Source organism: Coregonus lavaretus (genome assembly GCF_964263955.1).
Source record: "Coregonus lavaretus genome assembly, chromosome: 18".
In the NCBI taxonomy this organism is placed as follows: domain Eukaryota; kingdom Metazoa; phylum Chordata; class Actinopteri; order Salmoniformes; family Salmonidae; genus Coregonus; species Coregonus lavaretus.
This window is the reverse complement of record NC_140005.1, coordinates 33,420,772-33,439,451: the sequence shown is the minus strand read 5'-3', so window position 1 is coordinate 33,439,451 and position 18,680 is coordinate 33,420,772. Positions and strand designations below refer to the sequence as shown.

General features: G+C 43.5%; 1 protein-coding gene across 3 annotated transcripts in view; it reads left to right on the top strand.

Annotated features, from left to right (window-relative positions):
* LOC311145994 (disheveled-associated activator of morphogenesis 1-A-like) overlaps window positions 1-18,680 on the top strand; it is an 89,394-nt gene that overhangs the window by 10,757 nt on the left and 59,957 nt on the right. For 2 of the 3 annotated variants that reach the window (XM_084182420.1, XM_084182418.1), the window contains exon 1: window positions 8,991-9,617. The exons of the other annotated variant lie outside the window; for it this stretch is intronic. The gene's annotated coding sequence lies outside the window, so the exon portion shown is untranslated. Of the gene's footprint in view, window positions 1-8,990; window positions 9,618-18,680 lie in introns of those variants that run through there. 3 annotated transcript variants of the gene reach the window in all.

Genomic DNA, 18,680 nt, shown 5'->3' with positions numbered 1-18,680 from the left:
TGGCTGCCAGTCTCGACTTGAATGGGAACTGCCATCAATGGATTATACACTGAGTCTATAAAACATTAGGAACACCTTCCTAATATTGAGTTGCACCCCCTTTTGCCCTCAGAACAGCCTGAATCCGTCAGGGCATGGACTCTACAAGGTGTCGAAAGCTTTCCACAGGGATGCTGGCCCATGTTGACTCCAATGCTTCCCATAATTGTCTCAAGTTGGCTGGATGTCGTTTGGGTGGCGGATCATTCTTGATACACACGAGAAACTGTTAAGCGTGAAAAACCCAGCAGCGTTGCAGTTCTTCAAATACTCAAACCGGTGCGCCTGGTACCTACTACCATACCCAGTTCAAAGGCACTTAAATATTTTGTCTTGCCCATTCACCCTCTGAATGGCACACACACAATCCATCTCAAATCTACAGTGATTTAAGTGGATTTAACAAGTGACATCAATAAGGGATCATAGCTTTCACCTGGATTCACCTGGTCAGTCTGTCATGGAAAGAGTTCCTAAGGTTTTGTACACTCAGTGAATGTCTATGGTTAGTTGCAGCTGTCAGTTTGCCTTTCGCAAATTTAAAAAAACAATCACGCGAAAAACGTAGTTTGGAAAGCAAATGCTGTGATCGATATTTTAACAAAAAAACCAAAAATATTTACACACAAAAAAAATATTTAATCAGTCGTCTTCCTCAAATTAAGGGGATGATGACGGAATCTTTGCGAAAGGGAGGGTATCTGATTTCATTGGTCCTCAACTTGTAGGTCAGACACGTCATTCATGATAAATGGAGTTAGCCCTGAGTTAGCCTGCACCGCAGCAGGTTAGTTCTGAAGGATTCATTGCCATAGAAATGTACCTGGCTAAAAGGTGAACAACTTTCGTGGTAACGGTTATCCCAAGTTGAACTCCGAGTTGACCAAAGTTACCTCACTAACTCCTCAAACCTGATTCGTAGTATAGGGCTCATGCAGGGTTACTGAGGTGGGTGTGGCACAACTTCGATGGACAGCCTATCCTGTCCAGGCACGCCGAGAGTGAAAAACAAGACACTCCCTTCATGGAATTGTTTACCAAAACACAGCTTCGTTGCTTCCAAAACACTGTTGGAATGTCTGGGAGCAGAGCATGCATAAAACACGCACACACACTTGATATTATATTTGAGATTGTCCTATTTTCCAGGCTTTTCAATCACTGTCATAAAAAATGGCTTGAATATTCCATATATCACATTGAAAGGCTGTCTATCTGTAATCGGAGGAGTGTTTTTGCAGACTGGTGATATGACTGTGTGTGCACGTGTGCACGTTCGTCCATCAATGGCATTCATCTCGTGTAACTCAGTTGGTAGAGCAAGGCGCTTGCAACGCCAGGGTTTTGGGTTCGATTCCCACGGGGGGCCAGTATGAAAATGTATGCACTCAGTAACTGTAAGTCGCTCTGGATAAGAGCGTCTGCTAAATGACTAAAATGTAAAATGTAAATGTAAATCTACAGTCTCCACAGACATACACTGACAGTGTGTCAGTCAGTCCCAGAGAGGGAATGTATCAAGGCTGGTTTGTTTCATTACAACGGTGATGGTGGCCATGTTATTTACTAGGATCCTGGCAGGCTGCAGGCTGGGTGAATGAGACTGAGGGAGAGCTGTTCTTAGCTGTCTGGCTTTACAGGGGAATGTGAGTCTGTCTGACCACTGACCAGTTAGTATCAGTCAGCCACTGAGCCTCTGCAGACTAGGCAGGCAGCCTGAGATAGCCAGGCCAACCCAGGGTGGTGACTGCTGGCAAACACTTGTTCACTCTCTGAGGCAGTCAGGCCCTGTTCTGTGTGTCTCTATGACATGGACAAAGTCCTCTTTCTAGAGGAGAGGGGCATTGCTGAATCCATAGAATAGCTCATGTCTCGTAGATTGCTGACAAATGGCTCCAGTGCCTTTTGATATCATGGGCTACTTTTCGATGTACAGTTGAAGTCGGAAGTTTACATACACCTTAGCCAAATACATTTAAACTCAGTTTTTCACAATTCCTGACATTTAATCCTAGTAAAAATTCCCTGTTTTAGGTCAGTTAGGATCCCCACTTTATTTTAAGAATGTGAAACGTCAGAATAATAGTAGAGAGAATGATTTATTTCAGCTTTTATTTCTTTCATCACATTCCCAGTGGGTCAGAAGATTACATACACTCAATTAGTATTTGGTAGCATTGCCTTTAAATTGTTTATCTTAGGTCAAACGTTTCAGGTAGCCTTCCACAAGCTTCCCACAATAATTTGGGTGAATTTTGGCCCATTCCTCCTGACAGAGCTGGTGTAACTGAGTCAGGTTTGTAGGCCTCCTTGCTAGCACACGCTTTTTCAGTTCTGCCCACAAATGTTCTATAGGATTGAGGTCAGGGCTTTGTGATTGCCACTCCAATACCTTGACTTTGTTGTCCTTAAGCCATTTTGCCACAACTTTGGAAGTATGCTTGGGGTCATTGTCCATTTGGAAGACCCATTTGTGACCAAGCTTTAACTGCCTGACTGATGTCTTGAGATGTTGCTTCAATATATCCACATAATTTTCCTTCCTCATGATGCCATCTATTTTGTGAAGTGCACCAGTCCCTCCTGCAGCAAAGTACCCCCACAGCATGATGCTGCCACCCCCGTTCTTCACGGTTGGGATGGTGTTCTTCGGCTTGCAAGCCACCCTCTTTTTCCTTCAAATATAACAATGGTCATTATGGCCAAACAGTTCTATTTTTGTGTCATCAGACCAGAGGACATTTCTCCAAAAAGTACAATCTTTGTCCCTATGTGGAGTTGCAAACCGTAGTCTGGCTATTTTATGGCGGTTTTGGAGCAGTGGCTTCTTCCTTGCTGAGCGGCCTTTCAGGTTATGTCGATATAGGACTCGTTTTACTGTGGATATAGATACTTTTGTACCTGTTTCCTCCAGCATCTTCACAAGGTCCTTTGCTTTTCGCACCAAAGTACGTTCATCTCTAGGAGACAGAACGCGTCTCCTTCCTGAGCGGTATGACGGCTGCGTGGTCCCATGGTGTTTATACTTGCGTACTATTGTTTGTACAGATGAACGTGGTACCTTCAGGCGTTTGGAAATTGCTCCCAAGGATGAACCAGACTTGTGGAGGTCTAAAAAAATCTTTGAGGTCTTGGCTGACTTTTCCCATGATGTCAAGCAAAGAGGCACTGAGTTTGAAGGTAGGCCTTGAAATACATCCACAGGTACACCTCCAATTGACTCAAATGATGTCAATTAGCCTATCAGAAGCTTCTAAAGCCATGACATAATTTTCTGGAATTTTCCAAGCTGTTTAAAGGCACAGTCAACTTAGTGTATGTAAACTTCTGACCCACTGGAATTGTGATACAGTGAATTATAAGTGAAATAATCTGTCTGTAAACAATTGTTGGAAAAATTACTTGTCATGCACAAAGTAGATGTCCTAACCGACTTGCCAAAACTATAGTTTGTTAACAAGAAATGTGTGGAGTGGTTGAAAAACAAGTTTTAATGACTCCAACCTAAGTGTATGTAAACTTCCGACTTCAACTGTAATTACCTTTTGTATGTCCACATACTAGTGTAGGCTAGACCACCAGTTGTATGATAATGTTGCAAAAGTATACCTTGGTGTGTGGCATCAGAAAATCATACGCTTTTTTGGGATGTTCGTTATTAAACAGGAAGCCCCTCTTTTTGTGTACGACCACTAATAACTGCTTCATTGTACAGTATGCACCGACGAGATTGCTCTCTGGTAGCCTAGTTAGTTGTCAACGATACCCTGTATGTGTTGTGATCGAATGATGCTGTATTTTTCAACAGCCTAATGAATGTGACTTTGTACATCTAGTGGGCTTTGCAGAGAGAGAAAGAGAGAAGCATCTAGTGCCTTTATCCATTCGCTCATTAAAGAAGATTCTGGCTGGCAGCAGGAGAAACCCTTTTTTATTGCACTACTTGGCAACTATCTGAGAAAATAAACATGAGAGTGAATGCTGCTGGGTATTATCTGGGCAAAGGTCAGTCATCTACAGAAACACTAGCATGCTGTTTATTGACTGGAGTGGACAGAGACTACGTCCCAAATGGCACCATATTCCCTATTTGGTGCACTACTTTTGACCAGGGCCCATAGGGCTTACTGAGTAGCCTCCTACTTACTGAGTAGTCAGTATAGTGTAGTGCTTTACATTTACATTGATATGAGTCAAATGGGTGAGGTACACACATCTACAGTGGCTTGCGAAAGTATTCACCCCCCTTGGCATTTTTCCTATTTTGTTGCCTTACATCCTGGAATTGAAATGATTTTTTTGGGGTTTGTATCATTTGATTTACACAACATGCCTACCACTTTGAAGATGAAAAATATTTTTGGGGGTGAAACAAACAATGAAAATTTTAGCGTTCACCCCCCCAAAGTCAATACTTTGTAGAGCCACCTTTTGCAGCAATTACAGCTGCAAGTATCTTGGGGTATGTCTCTATAAGCTTGGCACATCTAGCCACTGGGATTTTTGCCCATTCTTCAAGGCAAAACTGCTCCAGCTCCTTCAAGTTGGATGCGTTCCGCTGGTGTACAGCAATCTTTAAGTCATACCACAGATTCTCAATTGGATTGAGGTCTGGGCTTTGACTAGGCCATTCCAAGACATTTAAATGTTTCCCCTTAAACCACTCCAGTGTTGCTTTAGCAGTATGCTTAGGGTCATTGTCCTGCTGGAAGGTGAACCTCCGTCCCAGTCTCAAATCTCTGGAAGACTGAAACAGGTTTCCCTCAAGAATTTCCCTGTATTTAGCGCCATCCAAGATTCCTTCAATTCTGACCAGTTTCCCAGTCCTGGCCAATGAAAAACATCCCCACAGTGAAGCACAGCGGTGGCAGCATCATGCTGTGGGGATGTTTTTCATTGGTGGATGGTGTTCTCGGGGTAATGAGAGGTGTTGGGTTTGCGCCAGACATAGCGTTTTCCTTGATGGCCAAAAAGCTCAATTTTAGTCTCATCTGACCAGAGTACCTTCTTCCATATGCTTGGGGAGTCTCCCACATGCCTTTTGGTGAACACCAAACGTGTTTGCTTATTTTGTTCTTTAAGCAATGGCTTTTTTCTGGCCACTCTTCCATAAAGCCCAGCTCTGTGGAGTGTATGGCTTAAAGTGGTCCTATGGACAGATACTCCAATCTCCGCTGTGGAGCTTTGCAGCTCCTTCAGGGTTATCTTTGGTCTCTTTGTTGCCTCTCTGATTAATGCCCTCCTTGCCTGGTCTGTGAGTTTTGGTGGGCGGCCCTCTCTTGGCAGGTTTGTTGTGGTGCCATATTCTTTCCATTTGTTAATAATGGATTTAATGGTGCTCCGTGGGATGTTCAAAGTTTCTGATATTTTTTTATAACCCAAACCTGATCTGTACTCTCCACAACTTTGTCCCTGACCTGTTTGGAGAGCTCCTTGGTTTTCATGGTGCCGCTTGCTTGGTGGTGCCCCTTGCTTAGAGGTGTTGCAGACTCTGGGGCCTTTCATAACAGGTGTATATATACTGAGATCATGTGACAGATCATGTGACACTTAGATTGCACACAGGTGGACTTTATTTAACAAATTATGTAACTTCTGAAGGTAATTGGTTGCACCAGATCTTATTTAGGTACTTCATAGCAAAGGGGGTGAATACATATGCACGCACCACTTTTCCGTTGTTTATTTTTTGAAACAATTAATTTTTTTCATTTCACTTCATCAATTTGGACCAATTTGTGTATGTCCATTACATGAAATCCAAATACAAATCCATTTAAATTACAGGTTGTAATGCAACAAAATAGGAAAAACGCCAAGGTGGATGAATACTTTCGCAAGGCACTGTAGAATGATCCCGAAGGTGCTAGGTCTCAAGCAATGGAACTGTCACTTTACAAACATTAAAATATTGCAATTTTTCCTATTTTTTATGTTGACATCCATCAGAATCAGATGCAGTGTTCCTTGACAGAGGAAAGAGAAGAAACATCAACAACCATTCAGAACTTCCCTCACCATATAACATTCATCTCTATATAATGTTAGTGTATAATTACAGGGTTAGATCAGATAATGTTAATACTGCCAAAGGAGGAAAGAATTACAGCCATGGATGGAAAGAAACTCTGTCTGTATGACATTTGAAATTATTCAACTGAATAAAAAGGTAATGACTATGATTAGCCCAAAGTGATTAACCACTTGAATCACAATCGTAAGTCAAAACATCACTGGTGGTGGTTGGTTGGAAATGTAGTCTTAAAGCCACCGAATAGAAAGGATTACCTCAGATGCAGATGCGCGTGTGTGTCAGACTGGACGGGATGGTAATGTGATCTGTTCTTGGAGAGGAAAGCCCTCATCACTGCCTTGATGGGTAAGTATTCTGGGAAGATTATAGGACATGAACTCTGCCTCTCTCTGTCTAGTGGATGGAAGGCAGGACGACAGCCATTGTAACACAATGTACAGTATGTTACGTAGGCCTAGTCTGTGAAATTATTAATTGTTGGTGATAGATATACAGTTGAAGTCGGAAGTTTGCATACACTTAGGTTGGAGTCATTAAAACTCGTTTTTCAACCACTCCACAAATTTCTTGTTAACAAACTATAGTTTTGGCAAGTTGGTTAGGACATCTACTTTGTGCATGACACAAGTAATTTTTCCAACAATTGTTTACAGACAGATTATTTCACTTATAATTCACTGTATCACAATTTCAGTCGGTCAGATGTTTACATACACTAAGTTGACTGTGCCTTTAAACAGCTTGGAAAATTCCAGAAAATTATGTCATGGCTTTAGAAGCTTCTGATAGGCTAATTGACATCATTTTAGTCAATTGGAGGTGTACCTGTGAATGTATTTCAAGGCCTACCTTCAAACTCAGTGCCTCTTTGTTTGACATCATGGGAAAATTGAAAGAAATCCGCCAAGACCTCAGAAAAAAAATTGTAGACCTCCACAAGTCTGGTGCATCCTTGGGAGCAATTTCCAAATGCCTGAAGGTACCACGTTCATCTGTACAAACAATAGTACGCAAGTATAAACACCATGGGACCACGCAGCCGTCATACCGCTCAGGAAGGGGACGCGTTCTGTCTCCTAGAGATGAACGTACTTTGGTGCGAAAAGTGCAAATTAATCCCAGAACAACAGCAAAGGACCTTGTGAAGATGCTGGAGGAAACAGGTACAAAAGTATCTATATCCACAGTAAAATGAGTCCTATATCTACATAACCTGAAAGGCCGCTCAGCAAGGAAGAAGTCACTGCTCCAAAACCGCCATAAAATAGCCAGACTACGGTTTGCAACTGCACATGGGGACAAAGATCGTACTTTTTGGAGAAATGTCCTCTGGTCTGATGAAACAAAAATAGAACTGTTTGGCCATAATGACCATCGTTATGTTTGGAGGAAAAAGGGGGTTGCTTGCAAGCCGAAGAACACCATCCCAACCGTGAAGCACGGGGGTGGCAGCGTCATGCTGTGGGGGTGCTTTGCTGCAGGAGGGACTGGTGCACTTCACAAAATAGATGGCATCATGAGGAAGGACAATTATGTGGATATATTGAAGCAACATGTCAATACATCAGTCAGGCAGTTAAAGCTTGGTCACAAATGGTTTTTCCAAATGGACAATGACCCCAAGCATACTTCCAAAGTTGTGGCAAAATGGCTTAAGGACAACAAAGTCAAGGTATTGGAGTGGCCATCACAAAGCCCTGACCTCCATCCTATAGAACATTTGTGGGCAGAACTGAAAAAGCGTGTGCAAGCAAGGAGGCCTACAAACCTGACTCAGTTACACCAGCTCTGTCAGGAGGAATGGGCCAAAATTCACCCAACTTATTGTGGGAAGCTTGTGGAAGGCTACCCAAAACGTTTGACCCAAGTTAAACAATTTAAAGGCAATGCTACCAAATACTAATTGAGTGTATGTAAACTTCTGACCCACTGGAAATATGATGAAAGAAATAAAAGCTGAAATAAATAATTCTCTCTACTATTATTCTGACATTTCACATTCTTAAAATATAGTGGTGATCCTAACTGACCTAAAACAGGGAATTTTTACTAGGATTAAATGTCAGGAATTGTGAAACACCTTAGCCAAATACATTTAAACTCAGTTTATGTAAAATTCCGACTTCAACTGTACGTTATGGTGTGTGATTTCAACCTCTTACAACATAGCTCCTGCTTAGTGAAACCCAATCTGCATAGATGGATGATCCATATCACTAAGATTAGTGATCTTTCTCTCAGGAGAGTCAATAGAGCAGGAAATGGTTCAGATTCACAACACAACTGTCCTTGATTCTGGTTATAATGATGAATGCACTGCATAGACTATCATCAGCTGTCTGTTTTGCACTGACCGCTGTAAATACACACATTCCTTCCCATTGTCTCATTTTAAAAGCCTAGTAGAAGTGTGTTATGTCAGTGAGGGAGTACTTTTCAGTGATGGTGGTCAGTGGCATATGAATAAAAATAATCTTGAAACTTTTGGGATAAAAGCTTTATATTATCAGTTCACATCTGCTAGCGTTAATGTTATTCTCTCCAGCTGTTGTCCTAAGCTATAGGTTTGTAAACTCTCTTCATGAAACAGGGCTTTGCATGATGAAAATAATGAAATGGCGCAGAGGAACACACACAGAAGCCTGTGGGAACATTGCATTTAGAGCTATCAGCTATCCTATATCACACAGGCATGCAAACATGCGCGCGCACACACACACACACACACAACCTCTCTAAGATATCTCTCCCTTGATCCAACATTCACACTCACTCAGACCTCCACTTGGAACAGAAAGAAAGCTGAGAGCAGCTCTGACTCTCTCCAATAGAAATACGGCTGGTCACTGGGGGGTGTGGCATGTCCCAGGGAGGAGGGCTGGCTGACAGAAGCGGCAGCAGAAGCCAACATTTGTGTGTCTCTGTCCGTAGCCTCAGACCAGTCTGGACTGGCTGTCTCTGTGCTCTGTGTAGCCAGTTCGAGACATTGTTTCACTGTGGAGACTTTACGGGATTGGAGTGAGTTAGACTTTTCTTGGATAGATTGATAGCTCCCAGTGTTACTGTAGAATAGAGAGACAGTTCTGTGTGATAGATAGTTTGTGACTGATCGGGAGATCTTTTGGGAGCACACAAGGGTCCTGTAGCCTACAGTACGAGGCTATCTATCAGCAGGGAGAGGAGTTGGCTCGACTCTACAGCTACGTGACCACGCTTCACTGACTCAAACCGTGGATGTCATAATGCTATGTCCAAGCTGAAGAGGGCTGTGGCTTTTCCGGTAGCTCTTCTGGATGAGGGTGGAGCTGGATGCGTTTCTCTCCTCTCCTGTACTGTGATGGTGTGATCTCACTGCTGGAGATGTAGGAAGCCCTATATTCAGCTCCTCTCACACTTTTCTGGTCTGTACTATCTCTGTCTGCCTGCCTGTATAGTGCAGAGCAGGACTCGCTCTGTACTGTGGAGCTTGCTTAACAGCCTGTACTGGACATTATAACATGGATGTTTAATCATATAAGTGGATCTATTGCTGTTGTGTAAAAAGGTAAGATTGTTAATCATATAAGTGGATCTATTGCTTTTGTGTAAAAGAAAAAAAATTCTAAATGAAAGAGAAACAAAACGCTTCTGGTTGTATCTTATTCCAGGCCAAACAACAAGGTAACAACAAAACCACTAGTAGCATAGTAATGGATCACAGTGGACATTTGTGGCTGCTTCTGTTTCATTATGGACAACTAACTGTTAGGGAGGTATGAGTAGTAGGCTACAGGCACAGTGGAATTTTACTCCCTCTGTATTTAGGTAGGTTTGTGCTCAGAATGTGTCTGTCATGTGACTCAAGGGAAAACAACACTCAGTCTGTCTCTATGTGGTGTAAACTGTGAACCCTGAACAGAAAAACTATTATGAATGGAATGAGACTCATATACATGTTTTCCCAGGGTGTGCTAACAAATACACACGCACACACACACACAAGCACACACACACACAGCTTGCATGTCAGGTTGTTTATCATAAGTGCACCACTGCACTGTTGACTATTACCGTTTTTAGGATGTCTGGGTGTCATTGTGGTTTTAGCAGTGTTATGTTTGTGACTGGAACTCTGGGCTGGCAATTGCCATGACTGTGTGTTTTTCATAACAGAAAAGTGAGTACTAGGGCTAGGCTGTGAGAATGGTAAGAAATGTCAAGTCAATGGGGCCAGGAACTTTGGCCTTGTTCTGGCCTGACTGTTCTGAGTTAGTAGTTGGCCTATCACTACTTTCCAATGAAGAGGGAGGGCAAGGGGCAGTTGGTTGTTGGCTGTGTTATGATTGAATATATCCTCCTTAGTTGCTTAATAATGCATCCGTTTCCAAGGGGATGGATGGCTGAATGGATGTCGTTAGATGCTTAGCCCCTGTATGATTACTCAGGAAGCAGCTCCGGTCAGTGCTGTTGTCTCACTCCCCCCCCCCCCCCCCCCCCCCAACACACACACACACAAACAGCCCAGAGACTCCCACCCATCTCTGATTGACAGCTGGGTGCCCCATGCATCTGAAGCTTAGCCTGGAAAAACTCATTACTCACACTGGTCCCTGTTCAATCCCAGCGACTCATCCCGCTGGATTAGCACATGTAATGCAGGGCACTGAATCGGAAACAGCCCTGGCAACAAGGGAAGAGGGCAGGGGTTATCCAAGGTGCTGTGGAAGAGGATGAGCTCGGAAAATCAAATGAAATCAAATATTATTAATCACATGCTTCGTAAACAACAAATGTACACTAACAGTGAAATGCTTACTTACGGGCCCTTCCCAACAAAGCAGAGAGAAAGAAAATAGAGAGATAATAGAAAAGTAATAACACGTAATAATAAATACACAATGAGTAACGATAACTTGGCTATATACATGTACCAAGTTGATTTGCAGGTGTACGAGGTAATTGAGGTAGATACTGTAAGTACATATATTTAGGAATAAAGTGGCTAGGCAACAGGATAATAGACAGTAGCAGCAGTATATGCGAAAGACGTTAGTGCAAAAAGGGTCAATGCAGATACTCCCGGTAACTATTTGGTTAACTATTTAACTAACTATTTAACAGTCTTATGGCTTGGGGTTAGAAGCTGTTCAGGGTCCTGTTGGTTCCAAACTTGGTGCATTGGTACCGCTTGCCATGTGGTAGCAGAGAGAACATTCTATGACTTGGGTGACTAGAGTCTTTGACTATTTTTTTAGGGCCATCCTCTGACAGGGAGCTTGGCCCCAGTGATGTACTGGGCCATACGCACTACCCTCTGTAGCGCCTTGCGGTCAGATGCCAAGCAGTCGCCATACCAAGCGGTGATGCAGCCAGTCAAGATGCTCTCAATGGTGCAGCTGTAAAACTTTTTGAGGATCTGAGGGCCCATGCCAAATCATTTCAGCCTCCTTAGGGGGAAAAGGTGTTGTCGTGCCTTTTTCATGACTGTGTTGGTGTGTGTGGACCATGATAGATCCTTAGTGATGTGGACACCGAGGAACTTGAAATTCTCAACCTGCTCCACTACAGCCCCGTCAATTTGGATGGGGGCGTGCTCGGCCCTCCGTTTCCTGTAGTGTTGATGTGAGCCATGACCAGCCTTTCAAAGCATTTAATGGCTACAGATGTGACTGCTATGGGGCGATAGTCATTTAGACAGGTTACCTTGGCATTCTTGGGCACAGGGACTATGGTGGTATGCTTGAAACATGTAGGTATTTCAGACTGGATCAGGGAGAGGTTGAAAATGTCAGTGAAGACACTTGCCAGCTGGTCAGCGCATGCTCTGAGTATGCGTCCTGGTAATCCGTCTGACACTGCGGCCATGTAAATGTTAACCTGTTTAAAGGTCTTACTCACATTGGCTACTGAGGGTGTGGTCACACAGTCGTATGGAACAGCTGGTGCTGTCATGCATGGTTCAGTGTTGCTTGCCTCGAAGCGAGCATAGAAGGCATTTAGCTCGTCTGGTAGGCTCGCGTCACTGGGCAGCTCGCGGCTGGATTTCCCTTTGTAATCCGTGATAGTTTACAAGCCCTGCCACATCCAACGAGTGTCTGAGCCGGCGTAGTAGGATTCAATCTTAGCCGGCCGCGACCGGGAGACCCATGGGCGGCGCACAATTGGCCCAGCGTCGTCCAGGTTATGGGAGGTTTTGGCCTGCAGGGATGTTCTTGTCCCATCGCGCACTAGCAACTCCTGTGGCGGGCCGGGCGCAGTGCACGCTGACACGGTCGACAGGTTTACGGTGTTTCCTACGACACATTGGTGTGGCTGGCTTCCGGGTTAAGCAGGCATTGTGTCAAGAAGCAGTGCGGCTCGGTTGGGTTGTGTTTCAGAGGACGCACAGCTCTCGACCTTCGCCTCTCCCGAGTCCGTACGGGAGTTGCAGCGATGGGACAAGACTGTAACTACCAATTGGATACCACGAAATTGGGGAGAAAAAAACAACAACGATTCTATCTTAGTCCTGTATTGACACTTTGCCTGTTTGATAGCTCTTCGGAGATTGTAGCGGGATTTCCTATAAATGCCCGGATTAGTGTCCCGCTCCTTGAAAGCGGAAGCTCTAGCCTTTAGCTCAGGACGGATGTTGCCTGTAATCCATGGTTTCTGTTTGGGATATGTACGTATGGTCACTGTGGGGACGACATCGTCGATGCACTTATTAATGAAGCCGCTGGCTGATGTGGTAAACTCATCAATGCCATCGGATGAATCCTGGAACATATTCCAGTCTGTGCTAGCAAAACAGTCCTTTAGCTTAGCATCCACTTCATCGGACCACTTCCATATTGAGCGTGTCACTGGTACTTCCTGTTTGAGTTTTTGTTTGTAAGCAGGAATCAGGAGGATCGAGTTATGTTCAGATTTGCCAAATGGAGGGCGAGGGAGAGCTTTGTATGCATTTCTGTGTATGGAGTAAAGGTGATCTACAGTTTTGTTGCCTCTAGTTGCACAGGTGAGATGCTGTTAGAAATGAGGTAAGACAGTTTTCAGTTTACCTGCGTTAAAATCACTGGCCACCAGGAGCACCACCTCTGGTTGAGCATTTTACTTTTTGCTTATGGCTCTATACAGCTCGCTGAGTGCGATCTTAGTGCCCGCATCGGTTTGTGGTGATAAATAGACCGCTTCGAAAAATAAAGATGAAAACTATCTTGGTAAATAGTATGGTCTACAGCTTATCATGAGGTATTCTAACTCCGGTGAGCAGAACCACGAGACTTCCTTAATATTAGAGATTGCGCACAAGCTGTTGTTAACAAAGAGACACACACCTCCCCCCTTGAGCTTACCCGATGCTGCTGTTCCGCCCTGCCGATGCATAGAAAAACCAGCTAGATGTATATTATCCATGTCCTTGTTCAGCCATGACTCTGAAAACGTAGGATATTACAGTTCTTCAGGTTCCATTGATAGGATAGTCTCTGGATAGCTCGTCCAGTTTGTTCTCCAGTGATTGTACGTTCACCAATTGAACGGAGGGTAGAGGCGGTTTATTTACTCGCCAACATAGTTTCGTCAGGATGCCCACACGTCAGCCTTTCTTACGCCGTCTCTTCCTTTTCTGAGTCTCGGGGATTAGGGCCTGGTCCGGGGTGAGCAGTATGTCCTGTGCCGCCAACTTGTTGAAGTAGAAATCTTCATCCAAATCGAGGTTAGTGATTGCTGTTCTGATGTCCAGAAGCTCTTTTCGGTCATAAGAAATGATGGAGGAAACATTATGTACAAAAAAAGTTAAGACCAGCGCAAAAAAACACAGAAAATAGCCAATAAATCGGCAGCAATCCATTGCAGCGGCATTCTGTATAATATTGGGATAACATTGGGAGTTAGCTAGGATATTGCTGAACAAGAGGGAGGGATCAGGTCTGGGATGGTGAAGGGGGTGTGTGTGTGTTCTGTGTGTGTCTAACTGCATTCCTGCAGGGACCAGGGACTCTCTGCCTTTCTGGTTATTTAATGAGAGGGATGGAGGAGGGCTGGAGGCATCCCCCTAGGGGCTTGACCTATGACGCCTTTAGCATTGCCCAGGGGAAATAAGGGCCGATTGGCCTGTCAGCACCCTGTTAATATTGATCTCAGCAACTCTCTAGACCCGGAGTGCTCCACTCTGCAGTCTGAGTGATCTGATCCCAATTGCATTCTGTCAGGAGAGCCCCAAAACACCCCGACCGACAGACCAAAATCAATTCCAAATGGCCCCGACTCCAACGAAAATGTAACACACATGTCGCTATCTAGGCTATATGACTTGTATGTCTACGTCCCAAATGGTACTCTATTCCCTATGGGCCCTGATCAAAAGAGTATACTATATAGGGAATAGGGTGCAATTTGGGATGCAGCCCTGGTTGTTTTCATATCCTGTGAATGGGAAATTGCCCCCGTACCTCAGTCACAGACACACATGCGTCTCTATTTCTGGCATTGTTTCCTTTCCTCACCCAGTGGTTCCAATGCTGGTGTCCAGATCATCTCCGTTATAATGGGATCTGACAATCAGATGAGCTAGTTTTCCATCCATGCAGTGAGTGAATGGGTCACATGATAAAATGTGCGTGTTTTATAAATCTAGTATCTACTGTTGCGCCGACCGACGAGTACTAGGTAGACACACTTTGCTTCCATTTGATTACATATTGACGGCGGTTAAATCGTTTAGTGGATTCGCTGGGTTCATTAAGTAAAAACCCATCCTATGGTGTGACAAACTAAGCTTATCATTAGATCCATGTTGGTGATGTTGACATGGAATCACAGGGGGTCTAAGCTTCAGATCTCCTCTCTCAGATGACAAGGATAAGACATACACGAGTTTGGTTTCGGGTAGGATTGATTAGATTAACTGCAAATGTAAATCATTTACATGTATGAATCACTATCAATCAGAGCACCTCAATCTCAACATAGATGAAGTGTGTAGGTGATGATAGCTAAGCACAAATTTCTCCACTGAGGCAGGGCCAGAAAGACTGATAATAAAAGGAAGTAAAGCCCACACACATTATAGTGCTCCTGTGTTTTATTCTCAACCCTTGGTATGGGCTAGCAGTGAAGTGCCTATGGTTGGATATTCAGTACATCATTGGGCTGGGAGTGGGAGGTTGGCTCTGGCTCTGGCTCTGGTTTGCCTGTCAATAGCAGACCGAGACAGGCATGTGACGGGGAAGCCCCAAGGGATAGGCTGCTCTCTGTATGGGTTAGCCCAGCCTAGTGAGCCTTGTCTTTCCTGTTAGCACGCTGCTTCACATAATCTGTGTCCCAAATGGCACCCTTTTCCTTATCTAGTGCACTACTTTTGAACAGCGCCCATAGGTCAAATCAAATCAAATGTTATTGGTCGCATACACATATTTAGCAGATGTTATTGCGGGTGTAGCGAAATGCTTGTGTTCCTAGCTCCAACAGTGCAATAGTATCTAACAATTCACAACAATACACACAAATCTAAAGTAAAATAATGGAAATAAGAAATCTATAAATATTAGGACGAAGGTAGGAAGGTAATATACTATGTAGGGAATAGGGTGCCATTTGGGATGCAGACACTGGTACATGTTCACAGTAGTAAAATGGGATGCCTGTCAGTGCTATGATCTCACCAGTTTAAGTGCATTTCTTTATGGTTGGTAGATTTTCCTCTTCCAGTTTTATATTTAGGTCATAAGTTAGAATGAGTTCCAAATGGCACCCTATGTGGCGTTCCAAATGGCACCCTATTCCCTATGTAGTGCGCTACTTTTGACCAGGGCCTATAGGGAATAGGGTGCCATTTGGGACACAACCATAGATTAGTATTTGACTTGGCGACGTCCAGGGAAATAACACACACACTGGCTGAGATAGATTAGGGCTTGTTTCTACATTCCACATCATCATAATAAAGATACATCTACATGATTGCAATTACATTGTCTGATGTCTGGCTGTCATAACTTCAGGTCTTTGGCAACTCAACTTGGACTTCCTGTGCAAGGCGAGGAGAGGACACGGGAGGAACTCATGTCTTGCTATCTGTAGAACACGCTGAACAACTCAGCATTTTTCAGATGGTTGTGCACTTGTTGATGATACCGAGAAAAGGAGTAGACCGTATGATGCATGTTTAATCGCTGTCATTATTCATCAGCCAAAGAAGCTTGTTTTGCTCTTTGTATATTAATCATACTGAAAGGGTTCAGGTTATAACCTCTTCTACGTGACATTTAAGTTGTTGAAACTGATTGTTCTATAGCAGGGGTGTCAAACTCATTCCATGGAGGGCCTAGTGTCTGCAGGTTTTAGTTTTTTCTTTTTAATTAAGCCCTAGAAAACCAGGTGTGGGGAGTTCCTTACTAATTAGTGATCTTAATTAATCAATCAAGTACAAGGGAGGAGCGGAAACCCGCAGACACTCGGCCCTCCGTGGAATGAGTTTGACACCTGTGTTCTATAGCTTTGTTCACCTATAGGATGGTCAAATATTAATGTTACTGTGGCAGAACATTGTTATTGTATTATTGTCCTGAGTCTGACAGCCCTGAACTATCATAAGATATGTCCACGAGTTTCGAATAATGTTTTGATACAGACTTTATTTAGGCAAAATGGAGGCTCAGACCAAATGGTCCCCACACACTTGATGAACAGATATTCTTACTGGATACAATGCAGTGTGTGCCTGGCTGTATCTGTATCTGTTGGTTTGGTCCAGCAGGTCGATAAGCAGCAACAGGATGTGTAACATCTGGTCTACAGTCTGTCTCTAATGACTAGATTAGAACTACATCATCTCTGACTGACAACTGGGCTGCTGAGCAATACACTTCAAAGTTACTTTATTTATTTTCACCCTGTCTCTGTCTGCAGCCGTCCTATGCTGCTGCTCATAGTGCAGTGAGTTTGTATTTGAGTGGTAATCAAGGCCAGTTTCCCAATCACACATTAAGCCTATTCCTGGACTAAACTGCTTGGTCAATGGCGAATCAATCAACTCAGCCCCATACTGCAATGCTCCAATCATTCAGCTATAAACATAACATAATCAGATATAGGAGCAGAGGACAGTATGTTTCTGTAAGTGTCTGGTTTTATCAGAAGCCCTAACTGAGAACAATGGCAGAGAGCAAGAGAGAGTTGGTCATCTTTTAGTGTTGTGTGTTCAGCAATCAGAAGTTTGATGCGGCTGAGCTCTGGAGAGAATATCAAACTGTCCTGCCTGTCAGGAGACCGATAAAGACCACGAACATCCTGCGTTTGTTCAGGACTTTTAATTGCCAGATGTTCTCAGATTCGTGTGTGTGTGTCTGTGTCTGTGTGTATGTGTTTTTTATTTTTTATTTAAAAATTTAAAAATAAGCAGAGGGGTTACAGCGCAACTCATGGCCCTTTTTGACATCTGTACCCAATATGTGTAAACAGCTCTAGCTACGAAGAATACAATAATTACTTATTGAACATGTTGAGCGTATCTGGTTTTGCTTTAAGGCCAACAATCAGCCTGGTATGTTGTCTAAGTACACTTTGGGATCTCGAGATGATCACTTAATTTGATTCTGCACAACGTGAGTTGTATTTGTTCAAACATTGTTTTAGGGTTTGCCTCAAACTGCCTTTCAGTGATCCATGCAATGCTACGCAATTATAGCCTAGTAATACTGGTTGTTATAGGCATTGTTAGTTATATGTCTGTTATAGGCATCAGCAATACCAGTCAAACGACAAGATACATTTGGATCAGGGACCAATTCCACTTCAACTCAGTCAATTTCCTTTAATTGATTGAATTGCAATGGAATTGATCACAACCCTAATTTGAATGACTCTGTCAGCTCAGTAGCTGTGTGTTTCTCCGCTGGTACAGTGTAATCAGAAGGGCTGTTGCAGTAAAAACATGTGTGGGTGTTAATGAGCGAGGCTATGAGAATCAACCAGTGGCACTGCACACACCCTGTTTTCTCCTGCTGACTCACCTTGGTACAACGATCAGAACCGACGTGGATTGTGGCTCCGAAGCGCAGTGTCTCGGAGGGAGGGAGGCACGTTAGTGTATCAGCATGTTTCTGTTGTGACATGGGGATTATGAATTCATGGATGTGTAATGTATGGGACTGTCTGTGTTGGTGTGGGGATCATGGGTGAATTGAATTAATGTATAGCTCAGATATGCAAACATACAGGCTATACCCCCCACTCATGATAATCTCCCAGAATGCTCTCTGATTGCCTCTTTTGGATGTACAGTATACTCCCTTCGTCATATACCATGGCTAAACAGGAAATAGGATACGAATGAAACTGCTAATAAAAGTAAGAGCATCAGTTAGTATTGCTATCAGCATCCTGACTATTACAAGCTGCTCTTTGAAATGGAAGATATAAAAAATCCCCATCCCTTAAAGTTTTTGCTCAGTCTTTGATAAAGCAAGGAAAAAATAAAAGAATATGAAAGAGAAAGAGAAAGGAGAGGAAAAACTCACTGAGTGTCTATTGATGGCTGTGCTTCAAAGAGTATCACTTTCCTGAAGCTGTCCTTTGCGTGCGTGAGTGCATGCGTGCATGAGTGCGTGCGTGAGTGTGAGTGTGTGTGTCTTTCCTGAAGCTG